At 47.8% G+C, this 20,909-nt stretch overlaps 1 long non-coding RNA gene across 1 annotated transcript; it reads left to right on the forward strand.

Annotated features, from left to right (window-relative positions):
- Positions 1 to 3,380: 3,380 nt before the first annotated feature.
- Positions 3,381 to 20,581, forward strand: LOC128844684 (uncharacterized). Its single transcript, XR_008446521.1, has 3 exons — positions 3,381 to 3,513; positions 13,009 to 13,362; positions 19,133 to 20,581. It is a non-coding gene; the product is annotated as an uncharacterized LOC128844684 (long non-coding RNA).
- The last annotated feature ends 328 nt before the right edge of the window (positions 20,582 to 20,909 follow it).

A 20,909-nucleotide genomic window follows, 5' to 3' on the forward strand; every position in this document is an offset into this window, starting at 1 on the left:
GCGCGAGATGTTTACAATGTTCATGACTGCTGTCTTGAGCTCAGCGGGCTCCATGCTTGCCGTGGTATGGAGTCTGCAGTGTTCACTCACCCAGGAAAAAAGGCGCGAAAATGGTTGTCTGCCGTCCGTTGCTTTCATGCAGGGAGGGAGGAGGGAGGGAGGAGGTGAGGCTGTACCCAGAACCACCTGCGACAATGTTTTTTGTCCCATCAGGCACTGGGATCTTAACCCACAATCCCAATGGGCGCGGGAGATTGCGGGAACTATGGGATAGCTGTGGGATAGCTACCCACAGTGCAACGGTGCAGAAATCGACGCTAGCCCCGGTACTTGGACGCACACCACCGAATTAATGTGCTTAGTGTGGCCGCATACATTTCGACTTTATACAACCTGTTTTTCAAATCCGAATTATATAAATTCGGATTAATCCCGTAGTGTAGACATACCCTCAGCAACCTGTCTCTTTGAAATAAACACAGACACAGGAATATTTCTATTGATGCTGCTAGGTATTCTAAAAGCTTGCTTTTGCAAAACTAAAATTTGCTTCTAAATTGACTTTACAAAGTCTCTGTAAAACCAAGAGGAAGAGGTTTCAGTCATTATACAATGGAGCAGCCCCTTCTGGTTTCTAGTGTCATTCTGCCATCATGTGGTCCCTTCATTTTGCTCAATGGGGTGGGGGAAGAGAGGAGGGGGATCCCTTTCTGTAGTAGCAGAGTGGTTCTGACAGTTGAAATACTGTGGTTCCTCTGAGTGCAGGTTTTAGGAGGCAGGGACTATTCCTTCTGTATGGCACAGAACCCTGTCAGGAATTGGAGTTAGGAATGGAACAGGCAGTGGGATGAGTTAGGGTTGAACTGGATGGTTTCCAGATAGTAGTTTCCACAGTGGCTCAACTCTATGACTTTCCGAGGAAGATTCCTCCCCAGCTTTCCCTCTACCATGGATCTCTCCAGCAACCAGCCTGAGTATCTTAGGCTGGAAACTGGGTTTGCCCCATACAGCTTGATCCTGGTCCTACAGAAATCAGTACAGTTTTGACTGAGTTAACCTAAATTGGGACTTCAGAATTTGGCTCTTAATGTGAGGATTAAGGGGTGCAGAGGGCATACATGAGGCCTTCTGCCCTGGCTTGAGTGACAGTTAGTGAATTGAAAGGCCCATGGGATTATTAAGAATTTTTTTCAGGCCACTAATCTTGCATGAATGGGGAGAGATTGGAAAAGAAGAACCTGGCATTTCTCAGGACTATGTGAGCTGCAAATTCCAGACTACTTTTTACCCATAAAAAGAGAGAGCAGCAGGCCTCAGCGAGAACTTACTAAATCCTGATGTAGTTGACTCCAGATACTAATGTAGGTGCTTGAGGTATGAGTAGGCCCATTATGTCCCCTGAAGGAAGCTCACAGGTCTTAGAAGAGCATCCACAGCAGGTGAATTGGGGGGAGAGATTAGGTGGACGTATACTTACCATCTCACGGCCTGTAGGAACCAGATATTTTCTAACTTTGGAAATAGTTTGGTCCAGGATAAGCTCAGGGATGGGCAAAGGTTGGGAGGTGGGAGTTTTTGGTAACTTTTTCCAAACTGGTTCACCCTTCCTTCCTGCTGAATTTACAGAAACAGAAATGCCAATGATGGCCTTGACCATAAATGTTCTCCCTTAGGAGTCGCCCATTTCAATATGTTTGAGTTTGTGTTTCATGCTGCTGTGGTGGCTTATGGCAGTACAGGGAGACTTTCGTAGCACTTTGAGGCTTCTGGCCTTATGGGGAGGTTCTCATAGTGCTACAATGGCTTCTGGTGGTAGAGGGAGGCTTTCATAGCACTACGATGGCTTGTGGTGGTCCAGGGAAACGTTTATAGCTCTGTAATAGCTTGTGGCAGTAGGGGAAGGCTTTCATAGCGCTATGATGGCTTCTGGAAGTATGGGAGGCCTTCACCTATGAGAAACCATTACTGTATTCACAGATTAAAACATTTACTTAACATCAACATTAATACTTAACACTTGAATTGAGCTTTTAACATTTAACACCTGCCATTTAACATCCTGGGAGTGGTGATCAGACAGTTGCAGGATGGATAGTGGAGATCTCATTCAAGAAGCAGGCATCCAGCTTTATTCACAGACAAACCCATACACTCTTAAATAACAGATAGAAAAAAAGATCAGACTTACACTCCTTATTTACATTTTTCTCCAATTTGTCTATTCGTCCCCAGATTGTGGCTGCCACAGCTGTGCTGTTGCTCTTCTGCCACGGATGCAGTGGTGGTTACTGCTCTTCTGTTGCTGCTGGCAAGGTAGCTCCTTGTTGCCAAGGCAACCTTGGAATTCTACTGTTGCTGCTTTTTCAGGTAGCTGCTTTCCAGGATGTTCCAGTCTTCTTTTCCAGCAGCTTCCATTCTTCAGCTTCAGCCTGCTGCTTCTTGGCTGCTTCTTGAGGCTTCAAGCTCCAAAAATACCCATGTGTAAGACAACCTCCAACAGAACTCCAGGGGACCTTGGCAAGACTTCCCAGCCACCCCTACTGCCCAGACAACCTGCCATACTCACTGACAGTGGATTAGGGAACTACCTGTGATGTCCTCCTACCCTCAGCCCAACTTGGTCAGATCGACAGTGGTTTTTCTAGCTCCCCCGAAGAGCTCGCATTTCTGAAGACAAGACAAACAGATTTTTGATTAGAAGAGTCAACTCCATTTATTGGAGGGGAATAAAGTCATGTTACCACCAGTTTGTGAAAAGTATCACCTTGCCCCTTAAATGTGAAAGGACCAATGCAGCAGTTTGTGCAAAATGAGTTGGAGTGGCATACGCCGCTTGTTCACAGGCCCTACTCACCTTCTCTTCTGATTTTCACACCCACTACCCTTGTGGAGGTAGTGGAGGCTTATGAAGGAGTCTTTCTGCCCTCAGGTGGTCTCTGTTCCCCAAATGGTGTTTTCTACATGGATGTCTTCCTTGGGACAGGGAAGAAGAACCAGCTAGTGACTCAGCGACTGCTGCATCTTTGACCCAGATACCTTAGGGGGCTGCTTTTCAGATGATGGCTCAGGCCCAATGGAATCCTTGGTAAGTGGGAGGCTAAACTAGCTTCCATTTCACCTGACATTTGTCCACTGAGTGAGGCCTACACTATCCTGGTACACTGCAGGAGTCACACCACTGATATGGGCAGGGATAGCAAATTCTGTGGGCACCTCAGGTTGTCTTTTCTAAGGAAGACTTTCTCCTACTGCCTAAGAGCCTCTAGTCTTGGGACTCTATTTCCTGAGGTATAAACTACCTCTGTCATCTAAAATAAACAGCATATCTTGCAGTTGTGAATTTATCTGTTTCCTGTTACTTTTTCTTGTGATCACTCAACTTCTGCTTTCCTCTCTCTTCACAAGAAATTTTTTAGAATTGGAGACAAAACCAAGAAGAGGAAACCTTTGCAACCCTTCCTCACAGAAGAATGTATTTTTTGGTGATCCTGACTTTTCTAGGACGAATTACTGGTATGTTTCCTATTAAGAAAAATTGCTCATTTCTATGCATATCTCACTTTCTTAATTCTTAAGAGTATTTTGTGTCAAGTTCATTTTCTGGGATGTTTAATCTAAACACGTACTGAAGTGTAGCATAAATATGAAATTAAAGAATTAGAGTTGGTTTAAGTTTGGTGAAGAATAGATTGTGTTATAAAGAAAGGCCCTGACTAGCAAATAGAAGGAAAGCCTTGAAAATAATAAGGCCAAAAGACATGGAGTAGGGAGGATGGCTGGTTCAAAATATAATTAATGAGATAAGGAAATTTCTAAAAAGAATGCCTCTGACTGACAGGGTTGTCTGCAGATGGTTTTAAATAAGGCAGAGAGAATCTGTCTTAAAAGGAGCCAGCTTGGACCTTTCCACCCCACATACCTGTATGATCTTAAAAGTAAAGCCTGGGTGAACCCGAGTGCAATGAAAATCTGTTGGACAGTAGGGAGAAGGAGAAGAGATAAGGAGCAAAGATCTTGGGAGAAAGCAGGTTATAAACCTTATCTGGATTAAAACTGAAAATTAGGGTGAACTGTCTCTAATTATCCATTAGCTAATTTTTTGAAGGGCATAAAAAGTTATGAATTTGAGGGTTGTCACACCCTACTACCTGATCATGTTTGTGCACAGCAGGACTAGATGGTTTTCCCTAGGTCTGGCCTATTTGTAAGTGATCACATGCTTATGAATACTTTGTTACTGTACTGAATGTAGTGACTGCTTATTTTAAGGCTGACAGGCATGTTTAGAGGCATGTTAAAATACTGTTTGGTCTTTGGACTGAATAAAAATTTATGGTTAAATTAGTGTCTGGTGGTCTCCCATATTAATAAATAATAATTCAACAAAGTATTTCCGATTGCAAGCTATATTTACTGACTTAAAAATGTTGTAAAAGGTTATTTTCTCAACCAATACATGGACTGGGGAGTGGGGAGGGCATTAGAGATGTCTGGAAAGTGCATTTGTTTGATATACGGAGGGGGAGGCTTAGGGAAATGTTTCAAAAGTGCACATAGCAGGTGGCAAAGTTAAATGGGAATGGGGAGTTTTTACTGGTGGTTCCCAGATCTCTTTTCCTTAGCAATAGATCCAGCAACAGCTGTGAGATGCAGTGAATCTATGGCTACACCAGGGTCTGTGGGAACACTTGTGCAACAAAAGCAAAGATATCAGTGTGAACTCTTTCTTCGGTTTTGTCAAGTGGCAATGACATTTTATATTGCACTAAGCAAAAGTGAGTCACTTTTTAGGGAAGCGATATCTCTATATTTGGGTCAGATCTTGCCTCCCTTACTCAGAAGGAGTAGCACCTTTCTTGCTACTCCCAGCGATAAAGGTCACAGAGTCTGGCCCTCAGTGAGCCTACAGAGTGCTAATATATTACATGTCACCAATTACCATTTTGCTAAGGAAATTTTCAAAGAGAGTTAGAAATTGCATTCAGCCCTATTTATTTATTTCATTGAATATGGGCTCAAACCTGCTACTTGTGAAATCAAAGAGTCCCATAGACTTCTAAGGAAGCAGGACTGGGTCTTAAAAATACACAAGTTCTGAATGTGACTGACCAGTGCTTCCTTTTTTTTTTTGGTACAAAAATATTTTTTCCCCAGCTGTATGTGCATAACTGAGCTTCAAACACAGCTTTGTGCTAGCCAAAGTCACACCCACAGCTGAGGAGGAGAGAAAAGATATATTAACTGTCAACCTCTAATTTTGCTTTTGAAAGTATACATGGGATATATTGTGTATCATGTGTCCACAGCTGATAGTAAAACCATGTAATGTTGGAAAAGTTTCTGTTCAGAACCAGTTTTGTAGATTGTCCTGAGGTGGAGATAGAATCAAAGCAAACAGTTATGGTCTTGTCCCTTAATAGTTTTCAAGTGATTGCAGACATGTGACTGTCTTGAGCCATTGTTTTCTTCTTATTGAGTACGTTTCCTAACCACGCCCTTATTAAGCTAAATTAATACATTCATACAATAAACACCCCAATAACCAGTTCAAGACACAGCATCAATAAAATATCATAGGGCAGGATCAAATCAGTCATACCCCGATTGGCTAAATCTACCCCCAAGAGATCCAACAGAAGCTATTTTAAGTAATTTTCTTAGGTCTTTGTGGCAAGGACTCTCCTATGAAAGGGAACTGCTTTATAAGGGGGGAAAAGTCCCACTGGGGCACCATCCTGTTGTGGGGGGCAGAGAATAGGCCCTGAAAAGTCAATCTGCCTTTCACTCTGTTCAGAAAGAGCACAATAGAGGAGATTGGAGGGCTCATGGTCTAGTGCAGGAAGAGTCTGTCACAGCGTCTGCTCATGGCAGAAGGATGCTGCGGGGAGAGAGGAATGCAGGGCCTGTTGGGGCTTTTGTAGTTTGGACAAGTATTGACCTTTTAGACTCCATGGCTGGCAAAACGTCCTCAACTTTGCTGGTCAAAATTTAACAAAATTCAAATTCTGATAAAATTTTTGAATTTCAATGGATAAAAAACTGGAAAAAAAATGTTATGAATATTTTCACAACCTTCTAATCAAAACATGAAATTTCAATGAAAAAAAAGGGGAATATATTTCCCTATCTTTCAACCAGCTGTGGTTCTAAACCCCAATTTATTCAGTACTGTATTTAAAAAGCTGTGAAAATACAAAAGCTAAAATGCTTTGTCGATTTACTTACCATCATCTATGCTTATATTAACATAGCTCTAAGTATGCTTAATTTTTTGCAGCAGACCAGCCGGAGGAGCTCATGCACAGTTTTTTGTTGCATTTCACCAAAATGGCTATATTTTATAATAACTCTAAAAAAAATTTAGGAAAGAGGATTGGAGGCATAATCGTGACGACAGTGCCTCTTCGACACATGCCTCAAAGCCTTTGTAATTCACATGTAGGCCCCAATTCTGTAATCAGTAATGGCAGGTGAGTAACTTTATGCATGTGAATAGTCCCACTGAATTTTGGAACTGTTCATATGCAAAAAGGTTCTCAGGATCAGGGACTTAATCTCTATGTAGCTTGCTAAAAGTTAACTAGCAAGGGCCAGATTTTCTAAGTGAAAAATGCAGTTTTGTGCCATGGCTGCTTGTGATTGGCCATTGGTCAAGGGAATTAATAAATATGGAAATTGTTAGTATAAGAATACTGTGACAAAGTTCCTCCTCTATCTTGGTGGGTCCTGCGCTGATTGGCGGATTATCCTGCCTCAGAGATTCACCACGTGGGTTGGGGAACAGCCCAGAGACCTTCCCCTCTGGAAGAACCCACAGTCCAGGTCAATTGGGAGGTTTGGAGGGAACCCGGGCCCACCCTCTACTCCGGGTTCCAGCCCAGGGCCCTGTGGACTGCAGCTGTCTATAGTGCCTCCTGTAACTGCTGCATGACAGCTACAACTCCCTGGGCTACTTCCCCATGGCCTCCTCTAAACACCTTCCTTATTCTCACCACAGGACCTTCCTCCTGGTGTCTGATAACACTTGTGCTCCTCAGTCCTCCAGCAGCACACCCTCTCTCACTCAGCTTCTTACTCCTCTTGCTCCCAGCTCCTCACACTCCCCCCACAAACTGAAGTGAGCTCCTTTTAAAACCCAGGTGCCCTGATTAGCCTGCCTTAATTGATTCTAGCATTCTTAATTGGCTTCAGGTGTCCTAAATTAGCCTGCCTGCCTTAACTGGTTCTAGTGGGTTCCTGATTACCCTAGTGCAGCCCCTGCTCTTGTCACTCAGGTAACAGAAAACTACTCATCCAGTGACCAGAATATTTGCCCTCTACCAGACTCCTGTACACCACTGGTCTGGGTCTGTCACATATCCCTCTCCCCTGCTCAACGCCAAGGGGTTGGGCAGCTTGGGACGCCAGACAGTGCACACGTGACAAGCCATCGGCGTTGCCATGATGGCTCCCTGATCTGTGTTGCACACGGAACTGGAAAGGTTGGAGGGATAAGAACCATCTGGTCACCCTTGTGTTCTTCTCCTTGTTCCACTGCATCCATTGAAGAGGGGCACGGTCGGTGACGAGGACAAATCTGCGCCCGAGCAGGTAGTAGCGCAATCTTTCCATGGCCCATTTTACAGCAAGGCATTCTCTCTCCTCCACTGCATATTTTTGTTCCCTTGGAAGGAGTTTCCGACTGAGGTATAGAATTGGGTGTTCCTCCTCCCCGACCATCTGTGATAGAACAGCCCCCAACCCTACTTCCGATGCATCTGTCTGCTTGGTGAAATCAGGGGCTATCAGTACAGGGTTACTGCAGGGGGCAGTCCGTAGGTCTGTGAATGCTTCCTCTGCTGCGTCAGACCATCTCACCAGATCAGGTCCACGGGCTTTCACTAGGTCTGTCAGGTGGCTTGCCCTTGTGGCAAAGTGGGGGATAAATTGTCGGTAATACCCCACCACACCTAGGAACGCCTGGACTTGTTTCTTGCGACTTGGTCGGGGCCAATTTTGGATGGCCTCTAACTTGTTCACTTGGGGTTTTACCAAACTTTTTCCCACAATGTAGCCAAGATATTTGGCCTCTGTAAACCCTACAGTGCACTTGGCAGGTTTGCTGTAAGGCCAGCTCGCCTGAAGGTATCGAGGACTGCCTCCATCTTCTCCAGGTGGGTTTCCCAGTCTGGGGTATGAATGACCACATCGTCCAAGGAGGCAGCAGCATAACTGTTATGTGGGCGTAATAACTTGTCTATGAGGCGCTGGAAGGTAGCTGGGGCCCCATGTAGTCCAAAAGGGAGGACAGTATATTGAAAAAGACCCTCTGGTGTAGAGAACGCAGTCTTTTCCTTTGCGTCTTCTGCAAGGGGAATCTGCCAGTACCCCTTTGTCAAGTCTAGGGTAGTCAAGTACTGGGCATTACCCAGACAGTCCACTAGCTCATCTATGCGAGGTATGGGGTACGTGTCGAACTGGGATACTTCGTTTAGTCGCCGGAAGTCGTTGCAAAATCTTGTGGTGCCATCAGGTTTGGGCACCAGCATGATTGGGCTGGACCACTGACTGTGGGATTCTTCGATGATCCCCAATTCCAGCATTTTTTTTACTTCTGCTTTTATTTCCTCCCTTTTTGCCGCTGGCACCCGATAGGGCCTCATTGTTACTCTGGCCCCAGGGTTCGTGACGATGTGGTGATATGTCTCGGTTGTTCAACCCGGTTTTGTCAAGAACACTTCTTAGTTCTGGAAGATCATCTCAGACACCTCATTCTTCTGGTCTGGGGTTAAATCGGGAGACACTCTCACCTGTTTGGAAGGCTTGTTTTCCTGGGTTAGGTCTTTTTTGGACCGTTGTGCATGCCTCTTGTTCAAGCCAGCATTTCAGAAGGTTAATGTGATAAATCTGTTCTTGTTTTCTGCGTCCTGGCTGCCGCACCTTGTAGGTTACTTCCCCCATGGGTTCAACCACCTCATAGGTCTCCTGCCATTGGGCCAGAAGCTTGCTTTCTGCCGTGGGTACCAACACCATAACCCGATCCCCTGGTTGGAACTGTCGCACTTTTGCCTGGCGATTGTAATGGGTTTGCTGGGCCTCCTGTGCCTTCTCCAAATGTTCCTGTACAATAGGGGTAACCCGGGCTATCCGGTCTCACATCTGCATTACATGCTCTATTATATTTCTCCCCTCATTGGGTTCCTCTTCCCAGATCTCTTTGGCGATATCTAGTATGCCACGGGGATGACGCCTGTATAATAACTCGAAGGGGGAAAACCCAGTTGAGGCCTGAGGTACCTCCCGGACAGCGAACATAAGGTAGGATAGTAGGGTGTCTCAATCCTTCCCGTCCCGACTTACCACCTTCCTTATCATAGCCTTGAGGGTTTGGTTAAACCTTTCTACCAACCCATCAGTCTGCGGATGGTAGACCGAAGTTCTCAGGGTATGTATATGGAGCAGCGTACAGAGGTCCTTCATTAGCTTCGACATAAATGGGGTTCCTTGGTCGGTTAATATCTTCTTCGGTAGCCCCATTCGGGCAAAGGTCCCCACCAGCTCTTTGGCTATAGTTTTAGAGGCAGTGTTCCGCAGGGGGACAGCTTCTGGGTAGCGAGTAGCATAGTCCAAAACAACAAGTATATATTGGTGGCCCCGAGCCGTCTTCTCCAGGGGTCCCACTAGGTCCATGGCTATTCGCTCAAAGGGGACCTCTATGATGGGAAGGGGTACTAAAGGTGCCCTCAAGTGGGGACGGGGACTGTGCAGCTGACACTCCGGGCAGGAGGCACAGTATCTACGCACTTCTTCATGTAATGAGGGCCAGAAGAACCGTCGTAGGACTCGTGCCAGGGTCTTCTCTACCCCCAAATGCCCCCCAAAAAGATGACTATGAGCAAGACTTAATACAGCGTTCTGGTGTTTTTGAGGTACTAGGATCTGCTGTACCTTCTGCCCCTGTACTGGTGCAACCCGGATAAGAGATCCTTCTTCATTATGAAGTAGAGTCCTGGTCCCTGGGTTTTCCCTTCCACGGGGACCCCATCTATTTCAGTCACCTCCTTCCTAATGTTGTCATACCTTGGGTCTTCTGCCTGGTCCCGTCCAAAATTTCCTCTCCCGGGGCTAATCTGCCCAAGATCTAGGGGCCCAGTCTCTGTTGCCTCTACTGGTTCAGAAGCATTAGGGTGGGGGTCAGACTCAGGTGCTTCTCCCTCCTGCGTGGCCTCCTTTTCAGCTGCGCAGGTCCGCCTACCTACAAGAGCGACCCTCTGGCTTTGGGTCAGTATTCAGGTTCCTAAGGCCTTAGCTGCCCTTCTTTCCCTTTCTGTCTTTCTACCCTGTCTGGGAGTGGAGAACAAATCTGGGGATATTTCAGAGAAGATTGGGGGTTGACAGTCTGCTGTGGATGCCTCACCAATTTTAAGGTCCCCATCTTTCTCCAATCCCCCTACTGGGAGTAAGTTTCTAAACCCTGGGAAGTCCCTCCCTATGAGCACCGGGTATGGGAGTTTAGGGACTACACCTGCTGCTACCTCAGTAGTGTTCCCTTGGATCTCGATTTTTACTGGGATGGTGGGGTAGTAATTAACTGTCCCATGGACACATGTTATCCCCGTACGTTTAGCCTGTAGCAGCTGACTACGCTTCACGAGCTTCCCTGAGATAAGCGTGGTAGCACTCCCCGAATCAACCAGTGCCGTGGTCCCTACCCCATTTAGTTTCACTGGTCTGGTATACATATGTGAGGTTAGTGAGACCCCCACAAGGGGGATTAGGGAGCATGGATCTGCCCAGTTCCCCAGGTTACACTGCATAGGCTCCTCAGCATAGGGACATTGTGCACCTATGTGTCCCCACTCCCCGCAGGCATAACATCTGTATGGAGCCCTAGGCGTTCCCCAGTCTCTTGGTTTGGGCAATCTAACATCACGATCCTCTTCTCCCTCAGTGCTCCGACTCTTTGTGGCCTCTGATGGGCCTTCAGCCTCTCTCTTTTTCCACCTGGGCCCTCCTGGTGGCCCAGTCACCCGAACTTTAGGGCTTGGTGCTGCTAGTTTAACCTGGGGTGCCTCTTCCTTAACTGGTTGGGTCAGCTCCCTCGCTGTCCTTCGCCTCTCTACCAGGGCAACAACCTCATCATAGGTGGCAGGTTCGTTCTGGCTTACCCAGGCACGAAGGTCTGGCAGTAGTCCCCTCATGTATCAGTCGATGACCAGATCCTCTAGTATCTCTTCCGGACTCCGGGACTCTGTTTGCAACCACTTTCGTGCGAGATGGATGAGGTTATACAATTGGGACCGCGGGGTTTTGTCTTCCTGGTACCGCCAACCGTGATACCACTGGGCCCGCACTGCGGTCGTTACCCCAGATCTGGCCAGGATCTCTGCTTTCAGCTGGGGGTAGTCTGCTGCAGCCTCTTCAGGCAGATCATGGTAGGCCTTCTGGGCCTCCCCACACAGGAATGGGGCAAGGATGCCAGACCACTGATCTCGAGGCCAGGCCTCCCGTAGGGCTGTCCTCTCAAAAGCCAGAAGGTATGCCTCTACATCATCCTCCCGTGTCATTTCCTGCAGCCAGTGGCTGGCCCGTATGAGCTGCGTCCCATCATTGCCGCGGTTCAGCTCTGTAAGGGTCTTTACGTGGTTTACCAGTTCCCGCAACATAGCTCGGTGTTGGGCAGCCTGGTCCATCAGCAGGCGATTAGTCTCTTGCTGCAGCCGCACTGCCTCCTGTTGGGCGGCTGCCTGGACACGGGTAGCCTCCTGCTGGGCCACTGTGGCTTGTATCAGTGCCCGCACTACGTCATCCATTGTGATTGAAAATAAATAAATAAATAAACCCTCTCCTTTTTTTTTTTTTTTTTTTTTAAATCACCCTCCTTCTTCCACCATGCTGTGCACACCAAGATCCCCTGACACCAGTTGTGACAAAGTTCCTCTCTATCTTGGTGGGTCCTGTGCTTATTGGCGGATTTTCCTGCCTCAGAGATTCACCATGTGGGTTGGGGAACAGCCCAGAGACCTTCCCCTCTGGGAGAACCCACAGTCCAGGTCAATTGGGAGGTTTGGGGGGAACTCGGGCCCACCCTCTACTCTGGGTTCCAGCCCAGGGCCCTGTGGACTGCAGCTGTCTATAGTGCCTCCTGTAACTGCTGCATGACAGCTACAACTCCCTGGGCTACTTCCCCATGGCCTCCTCCAAACACCTCCCTTATTCTCACCACAGGACCTTCCTCCTGGTGTCTGATAACGCTTGTACTCCTCAGTCCTCCAGCAGCACACCCTCTCACTCTCAGCTTCTTATGCCTCTTGCTCCCAGCTCCTCAGATTCCCCCCACAAACTGTAGTGAGCTCCTTATAAAACCCAGGTGCCCTGATTAGCCTGCCTTAATTGATTCTAGCAGCTTCTTCTTAATTGGCTCCAGGTGTCCTAATTAGCCTGTCTGCCTTAACTGGTTCTAGCAGGTTCCTGATTACTCTAGTGCAGCCCCTGCTCTGGTCACTCAGGGAACAGAAAACTACTCATCCAGTGACCAGTATATTTGCCCTCTACCAGACTCCTGTACCCCACTGGTCTGGGTCTGTCACAATACATATTTGTACCCTATTTTCTTCTTTTGAACTCTCTTTGGTGTCATTCTCATGGTCAGAACTGGCCACAAAAACACCCTTTAAAACAAAGCCAATGTCAAGACTTAAGCTATATAATTTGATGAACATTCACTATGAACTGTGCAATATTCTGCTCATTCCGCATGGTCCAAGTATAAAATTCCAGATCTGTGTTCTTAGTGCTAGATCCTACAAAGTACTGTGGGGGGTCATAGGAAGTGCTCAGAGCCCCGAGCTTCTGCTGATGGCAAGGGGAGGATGTTCAACATGACCCAGGAGGAAACCAGGAGCATCCCAGAAGCACACAAGCTCGCAGGATTGGTGCTTATAACCTGCAGCACTTTCTTTACAGTATTATTTGTAGGATGATTTCTAAATCATTTTGCATCATTAACCATTTACATATTTTTAACAGGTGAGACTTTCTTTCATCATTATGAAAATGGAAATTTCACACTTACGTGCAATGAAACAGTGGCTAATGGGAAGAAGGAAACAGTTTGGTATGAAACTGAAGAAACTCTGCAAAAATTCCAAGTAATCAAATGCAGTAATCAACAGCCCAAAGTAATCAATGGACCAAACAAATGCTCTGATAAAACAAAGTGTACAAACCAATTATCAAATTCTGCTTCCAGAGGCGGTGGGGTATTTGCATGTGAGCAATTTACAAATACTGGAACATCACAGACTTGCTCACTTTTTACCAATGTGACTCACTGCAGACATTATAACTTTTTTATTGTGGTGATAATAAACCTGACTGCAGGTGAGTGCTTTTCTGGTGGGGGTGGGGGTGGGGGAGGGAGGGTTTATTTTTATCAATAAATTCTAGAGCTGAGAGGCCAGAAAGGGAGTTAGTGAGTTTAAGAGGAGCTTATTTAGAGAATTCAGGACTGAGGACCAGATTCTCCCCCTTTTACTTACAGTGAATAGTACTATTCTCCACCAGTGTTCCCTTGACTTAAATAAGGAACACTTATGGAGGAGGTGTTCTATGAGTGAGGGTGACTGAATTTGACTTTGAAATGAATTAGGCAACTGAACTAGTAAAATGGTGAACAAAAGTGGAAGTTGTTAAAAAAAAAATTAAAACAAATATTGGGTGGGTGGTCATTGAAACTTTTTGCCATACTAAGTCTACTTACCCTGTTATTTAGATGCATTCCAACTCAAAGGCCTACTCATGATGTCTTTATTCAGTTTTCGCTCAGTCCTTTTTTGGTAAAGTCCCACTGATTTTAGCTGAATAAGTTGTGTGACAGGTTGGATCACAGAAACCCCCTTGGGAGTTGCCACCCGCTGTGCCAAGACTACTTCTACCCCTGCTTTCCCTGCCAGCTCAGGACTCCAGCACCCTGTCTTGCTGAGCCAGACACTCCCATTTGCTCCCACAAGGACCCAGGGTCTGAATTACTTGCCCCAAAGCTGCAGGTTTACCTGAAAGCAGCTAACTGAAGTGTTCCTGTCTTTAACACTCAGATGTGCAACTCCCAATGGGATCTAAACCCAAATAAATCCATTTTACCCTGTATAAAGCTTATACAGGGTAAACTCATAAATTGTTCGCCCTCTATAACACTGATAGAGAGATATGCACAGTTGTTTGCTCCCCCAGGTATTAATTCATACTCTGGGTTAATTAATCAGTAAAAAGTGACTTTATTAAATACAGAATGTAGGATTTAAGTTGTTCCAAGTAGTAACAGACAGAACGAAGTAAGTCACCAAGCAAAATAAAATAAAATGCGCAAATCTATATCTAATTAAACTGAATACAGATAAGATCCTCACCAATTCCAGAATGCTCCCTTTTACAGACTAATCTCCTTTTAGCCTGGGTCCAGCAATCACTCACACCCCTTGCACTCACTGTCCTTTGTTCCAATTTCTTTCAGGAATCCCGGTGGGGGTGGAGGGTGCAGAGGCTCTCTCTTTTGCCAGCTGAAGACAAAATGGAGGGGTTTCCCAGGGGTTTAAATAGACTTTCTCTTGTGGGTGGAGACCCCCTCCTCACTCCTATGCAAAGTCCAGCTCCAAGATGGAGTTTAGGAGTCACCTGGGCAAGTCACATGTCCATGCATGACTCACAGTTTTTACAGGTAGCATCCATTGTTTACATGCTCCCTTGAACGTCCTCAAATAGACTTCTTATGTGGATTGGAGCATTCCAAGATTCATTGTCCTTTAAGTGTTTCTTGATTAGGTACTTAATTTCAACATTCCTTTCTCCAGGAACTGACCAAATGCTCTACTAAGGTTATTTAGAAATCAAGCCAGTACACAGCCAACATTCATAACTTCGAATACAAAGATGATACATGCATACAAATAGGATTAATACATTCAGTAGATCATAACCTTTGAGATATGTTACATGGCATATGTAGCATAAAACACATTCTAAGCATATTTCCATATAGCCTTATGGGAGGTACCGTCACAAGTTGCTCTTCACTTCCCCCTAGAAACAGGGCCGGCTCCAGGCACCAGCAAACCAAGCAGGTTGGGGGCAGCACATTTTCAGAGGCGGCATTCCAGCCAGCCTTTTTTTTTGCTTGGAGTGGCAAAAGCCTAGAACCGGCCCTGGCAGCAGCAGTGCATCCTGCACGGGCGGCGCTCTGGGGCTGCTGCAGTTTGTGTCGGGGAGCAGCACCTGCACCTTATGGCCGGGTGGGCTCCAAGTGTGGGACACTGGAGCTGGGGGCTGCCCCGCGGGGCACACGGAGCCGCCTGCAGGTGCCACAGGGCAGATGCCCCCCAGCACCGCAGCCGGGGCTGGGTGAAGTGGCCCAAGCCACCCAGGGACTGTGGCAGGGCGGCCAGGAGCAGCAGCAGGAGCGGGGCCATAGAGGGCGGGGTGCTGCCGTGCGGGGCCTGTGTCCCGCTCTACGGGGCTCCGCTCCCTCTGGGGCTGCCCTGCCCCAGCTCCTCAGCCCCCTGCCAGGCAGTCCCCTGGCTCTGCCCTCCCGGGTCCTGGCTGGTCCTGGAGGCAGGAGCCCTGGCTGGAGGGACCCTGAGCTGAGGCGTGGCCCAGGAGCCCCGCTGCTTACCCTACCCGCCAGGGCCGGACCAGCTGGAGGTGAGGGGGGGAGCGGGCGGAGTCAGCACTGGTGGGGGAGAACCCAGGGTTGGAGTGGCAGGGGGTGCGGGTGGGGGAGGGTAGGGTGGGGAGAAGCTGGGCCGCCCAGAGGGAGGGGCAAGTGGGGCAATTTGCCCCAGGCCCCGGGCCCTTCAGGGGCCCCACGAGCCCTGGCCCGGCAGAGGTCTGGGTCTTCAGCAGCATTTCGGCGGCGGGGGGCCCTTCAGTGCTGCCAAAGACGCAGCGCGACTGAAGGGCCCCCTGCCACCGAAATGCTGCTGAAGACCCAGACTGCCGCCGGCTGATTACAAGAGCTGCAGCTCCCCCACTTTGCCAGGCCCCCTGAATCCTCTGGGCGGCCCTGGTGGGGGAGAGCCCAGCGCTGGGGCGGCAGGGGGTGCAGGTGGAGTGGGGGGGGAGAGCCCAGGGCTGGGGCGGCAGGGAGGTGCGGGGGGAGCCCAGGGCTGGGGTGGGGGGCAGCCAAAATTTGTTTTGCTTGGGGCGGCAAAAAACCTAGAGCCAGCCGTGCCTAGAAACACTCTTTTGTAGTCATGTTGGTAGGGTTACCATAGTTAACAAATAAAAAAAGAGGACCCTCCACAGGGCCCTGGCCCCACCCATTTCCCACCCCAGCTCCGCCCCTTCCCTGCCCTAACTCCACCCCCTCCTCCCTCCCACTCCCAGCCACGCGAAAAGGGCTGCCCGAGCGCTACCGGCTTCACGGTTTGCCGGGCTGCCCCCAGACCCTGCGCCCCCGGCTGGCGCTTCCGCAGCGCAGCTGGAGCCCGGGAAGGGAAGCGCCCAGCCAGGGGCGCAGGGTCTGGAGGTTGTCCGGCAAACCATGAAGCCGGTAACGCTTGGGCTTCGGGCAGCCCCTATGCCTCCGGACCCTGCGCCCCCGGCAGGGCACTTCCCCTCCCGGGCTCCAGCGGCGCAGGGTCCGGAGGCATGGGGGCTGCCCGAAGCCCGTAGCGCTCGGCTCTTAAACAGAACCGAAGAGTCAGGGGAGGAGCAGAGCCACCGCGGCTGGAGGCTCTGCTCCTCCCCTGACTCTTCGGCTCTGTTTAAGAGCCGGGCTGCCCGAGCGCTATCAGCTTTGGGCAGCTCCCCATACCTCCGGACCCTGCGCCGCCGGAGCCCGGGAGGGGAAGTGCCCGGCCAGCGGCTGGGGTCCGGAGGCAAGGGGGATGCCTGAAGCCCATAGCGCTCGGGCAGTTCGGCTCTTAAACAGAGCCGAAGAGTCAGGGAAGGAGCAGAGCAGCCGCGGGAGGGGAAGTGCCCTGCCGGCATTTTCCCGGACATGTTCGGCTTTTTCGCAATTCCCCCCGGACGGGGATTTGATTGCCGAAAAGCTGGATATGTCTGGGAAAAACCGGACGTATGGTAACCCTACATGTTGGTACAGTTTATCTGCCACCTTTCTACTTTAAAGTTGGTAGGCGAAGGGATCCTTCTACATGGTGGGCTGTGGGACTACACTTATTCATGCAAGCTGAGGATCTAGCTCACAGACTGTAAAACTCTAATGCCCAGTTTTCTGCCTTGCTCTTGGAATTTCTGCCCCTAGAGTGAGATTCTCAACCATGCTCTGGCCAGGTAAACGGGCTAAAGGGTCTCTAAAATCAGCATCTGGTCTGGGTAGAATTCCCCCTTGGCACAGGAACTAAGGAAGACAGCGGCAGACTGTCCTTTCAGCAACACTCTTGCAAATCCTGACATAGCAGGTATGGCTTGGGGCCAGGCTGCAGAATACAGCACTGCTTAAATTCAGGGCAGTTGTCCCTCAGGGCTGCCTAAATTGTACTGAGGGCTGCTTAAAGCCACCTTAGCCCTTCTCTGCCTGGGTAGTCAGTTTTGTTCTGTGCATTTAAAGGCACAGCACAGAATCTTACCTCTAGTGTTTTAAGCTTTCAATCGATCATATTCACAAAATTGGTTTTGTGCCTATTTTGCACATGCAAACAACTATTTGTGCAGACAAGGCACCTAAGTATCAAATTTGTGTGTGCAAATATTTGTTGAGCACACATAACAGGTGTTTGCTAAATGTTGTGTCTGCAATTTGGAGCCTGGTTTGAGGTTAGTTGAAAATTTGACCTTATAAATGCTGCAGAATCTCACTCTACAGGCCATCGTTGTTTTTAAATGTGTTCATGCACATATTAAAAACGACTGCTCTCTGAATGTCCTGTTTAATATACACTGCACTTCAACTACTTTATCCAGAAAATATTTAATCTTTAATAGCTGTTTCACAATTTCACATTTTTTCAGCCATTTATCTAATAATGTATCTTGTAGTTGATACTATCATTACTTAGGCCAGGGCAGACCTTGAACCAGGCAGCAGAAATGACAACATGTGTTTACTGCAGTGTGAGAATGTGGTTTCCCAGATGTTATCATAGAATTATAGATGTGTAGGACTGAAGGGCCCGCAATAGATCATCTAGTTCAGTCCCCTGCACTCAAGGCAGGACTAAGTAATAACTAGACCATTCCTGACAGGTGTTTGTCTAACCTGTTCTTAAAAACCTCCAATGACGGAGATACCACAGCCTCCCTTGGCAATTTGTTCTAGTGCTTAAGTACCCGAACAGTTAGGAAGTTTTTCCTAATCTCCAACCTAAACCTCCCTTGCTGTAATTTAAGCCCATGCTTCTTGTCTTATCCTCAGAACAACTTTTCAGCCTCCTCTTTGTAACAACCTTTTATGCACTTGAAAACTATTATCATGCCCCCTCTTAGTCTTCTCTTCTTCAGACTAAACAAACCCAATTTTTTCAACCTTCCCTCATAGGTCATGTTTTCTAGACCTTTAATCATTTTGTTTCTCCAATTTGTCCACATCTCTCTTGAAATGTGGCACCCAGAACTGGACACAATACTTCAGTTGAGGCCTTATCAGCGTTGAGTAGAGTGGAAGAATTCCTTCATGTGTTCCTAAGTCCCAGAGGTTTTCTCAGTGAAACTGGACATATATCTGTGGAGGGGTAGCATAGTTTTGTGGTGCCAGTAGACAGCCGGTCCATCCCATGAATTATTATTTTGATGACCACCAATGGACTGAACATGCAGTGCTGAGAACTTTCTGTGCAGAGCTGAGCACCTTCAACTTCAGTGGAATGTGCAAGTGCTGGCAACTTTGCAGAAGGTACTCAGACCTCACAGGATTGGGCCCCAAATGACTATTTAAAATAGCTGACTTCTAGTCATAGTACAGTAGGTATTTGCACCTGTTAATGTAAAAATGCCTTGTAAATTGTTCATTATTACTTCCCCCCCACTCTAAATAGAAATGAAACAATGTTTTTGCACTGAATTCTGTATCTGAGATTGTGTTTTCATTGGGAAATTTTTCAAACTTCAAAGAATCTTTTCAAAGGCAAAGCATGTTATAATATGTCACATTGCATGTTTGTCATATCTTTTGTGTTTGTTTCATTCTGTATTGCAGATAAGGAGACATTTGAGACCATTCCTGCAAAATCACACAGTAATCAGTTAGTACAAGAAGAAAGTAACATCACTCTCTCTTGTGAATTTCAAATGAAGCGCTCAGGACAACCATTTATTATATATTGGATCAAATATACAGAAACAAGCAAATGCCTGATTTCTGTTGAGAGAGAGCTATATACTTTCTCATATAATACACATTGCTGTATTGATGAGATGATCAAAGGACGACTATTGAACTATACAAGCTTAGATTCAGACAAGACACATGTAGTCCATAATATGACCATCTTGAATGTTAATGACTCTGACAGTGGAACTTATTTATGTGTTGTAAATGCCTGGTCAAGAGGTAAACATGTGTGGAAGATTGCAAATAACCTTTCTATAGAAGTGAGGACTCAAGCCATTCCATGTAAGTTAGAAGTTTTGTAGTTGCTCTCGATACCAGAGTTGCCTATAATTTTGCCAAACTTTTGCTATTTGGGATAAAATGTTCCATGCTGGGAAAACTTCAGTGAAAATGGTTCGGCCATTTTTGAGAACAATCCATGGAAAAATATGCTGTATTGCCCATGTTAAAGATTCTGGTGACATTTTCTTTGAGCAGATCTAGTGCCCCATGCTTTGGAATAGGGACTTGGCATTTGGCAGGAGAGCAGCCTTCGTGTTAGCAGTGTCCCTTTTACCATTACCATGAAAGTCTGCCCACATTTGGCAAAGTTATAAGCCTTTAAAAGTCACAGTGCACAGATGCTCAGTAGAGACTTCTTAGATTTCACCCACTGAATTCCCCAATGCTCCAGCCCAATGCTGAGTGGGACTTTCCCTGCATTTGCAGGTCTGGGCTGCTGTGAGCCATGCTGCATCCAGTTCCAAGCAATTGAACAGAGACTGAACTTCTGTGCTCTCAGTGACATCCCTGCTGGGCCCAGGCTTCATGTAGGAGGAAGAATGAAGAGATGATAGAAGCTAGCCAGCCAGTGGTGGGAGGGTGGAGAGAGCAGAGTGTGACAAGGAGTTTGTGGAAGACTGAATGCAGGAGGCTAGTAGATAGGGGCGGCAGAAGAGGGAAATGGGGACTGGGAGCTGGGGTGGGGGAGACTGGGACTGAGAGCTGGAGACAGAAATGTGTGTGTGTGTATGTGGGAGGAAGACACTAGAAGCCAGTAGGTGGGGGGAGACTGAGGTCAGATGAGGAACTGGGAAGAGATTGGGATTGGCTGGGCAAGGTGCCTGGGACTGAGAAGCAGTGGGATGGGGGAGGAGGAAAGGGAAGGGTCAGAGATCTGATGAGCCGGGATGTGTGTGTGTGTGGGGAGAAGTGGAAATGGCTGGGCAAAAAATAGTGTTCTAAGGAGCCGGGATGGGGTGGGGAAAGTGCTGTGATTAGACAAGGAGTCTAGGGAGGGAGAATGGGACTGGGAACCCGTGGGGATGTGGAAGATGAGTGTGGGAGGGGGAGACTGGAGGCAAGCATTGAGAAGAGGACTGGTGACTGCAATTAGGGTAGGCAAGGAGAATAGGACTGGGATGGCGACAGAGGTGAAAGTAAATGGATCCAGTCCAGTCCAGTCCAGTCCAGTGTACTGAGAAGAGCCAGTATGCCGTGCCGGACCAGACCGGCTTCCCCAGGCTGGCAATTTAAAGGGCCCGGGGCTCCCTGCAGCGGCCAGAGCCCCAGGCCCTTTAAATCGCCTCTCAAACCCCAGTGCTGGAGCCTTGGGGTAGCGGCGGTAGGGTTCCAGCAGTGATTTAAAGAGGCTGGGGCTCTG

Source organism: Malaclemys terrapin, chromosome 10 (genome assembly GCF_027887155.1).
Source record: "Malaclemys terrapin pileata isolate rMalTer1 chromosome 10, rMalTer1.hap1, whole genome shotgun sequence".
NCBI lineage: Eukaryota > Metazoa > Chordata > Testudines > Emydidae > Malaclemys > Malaclemys terrapin.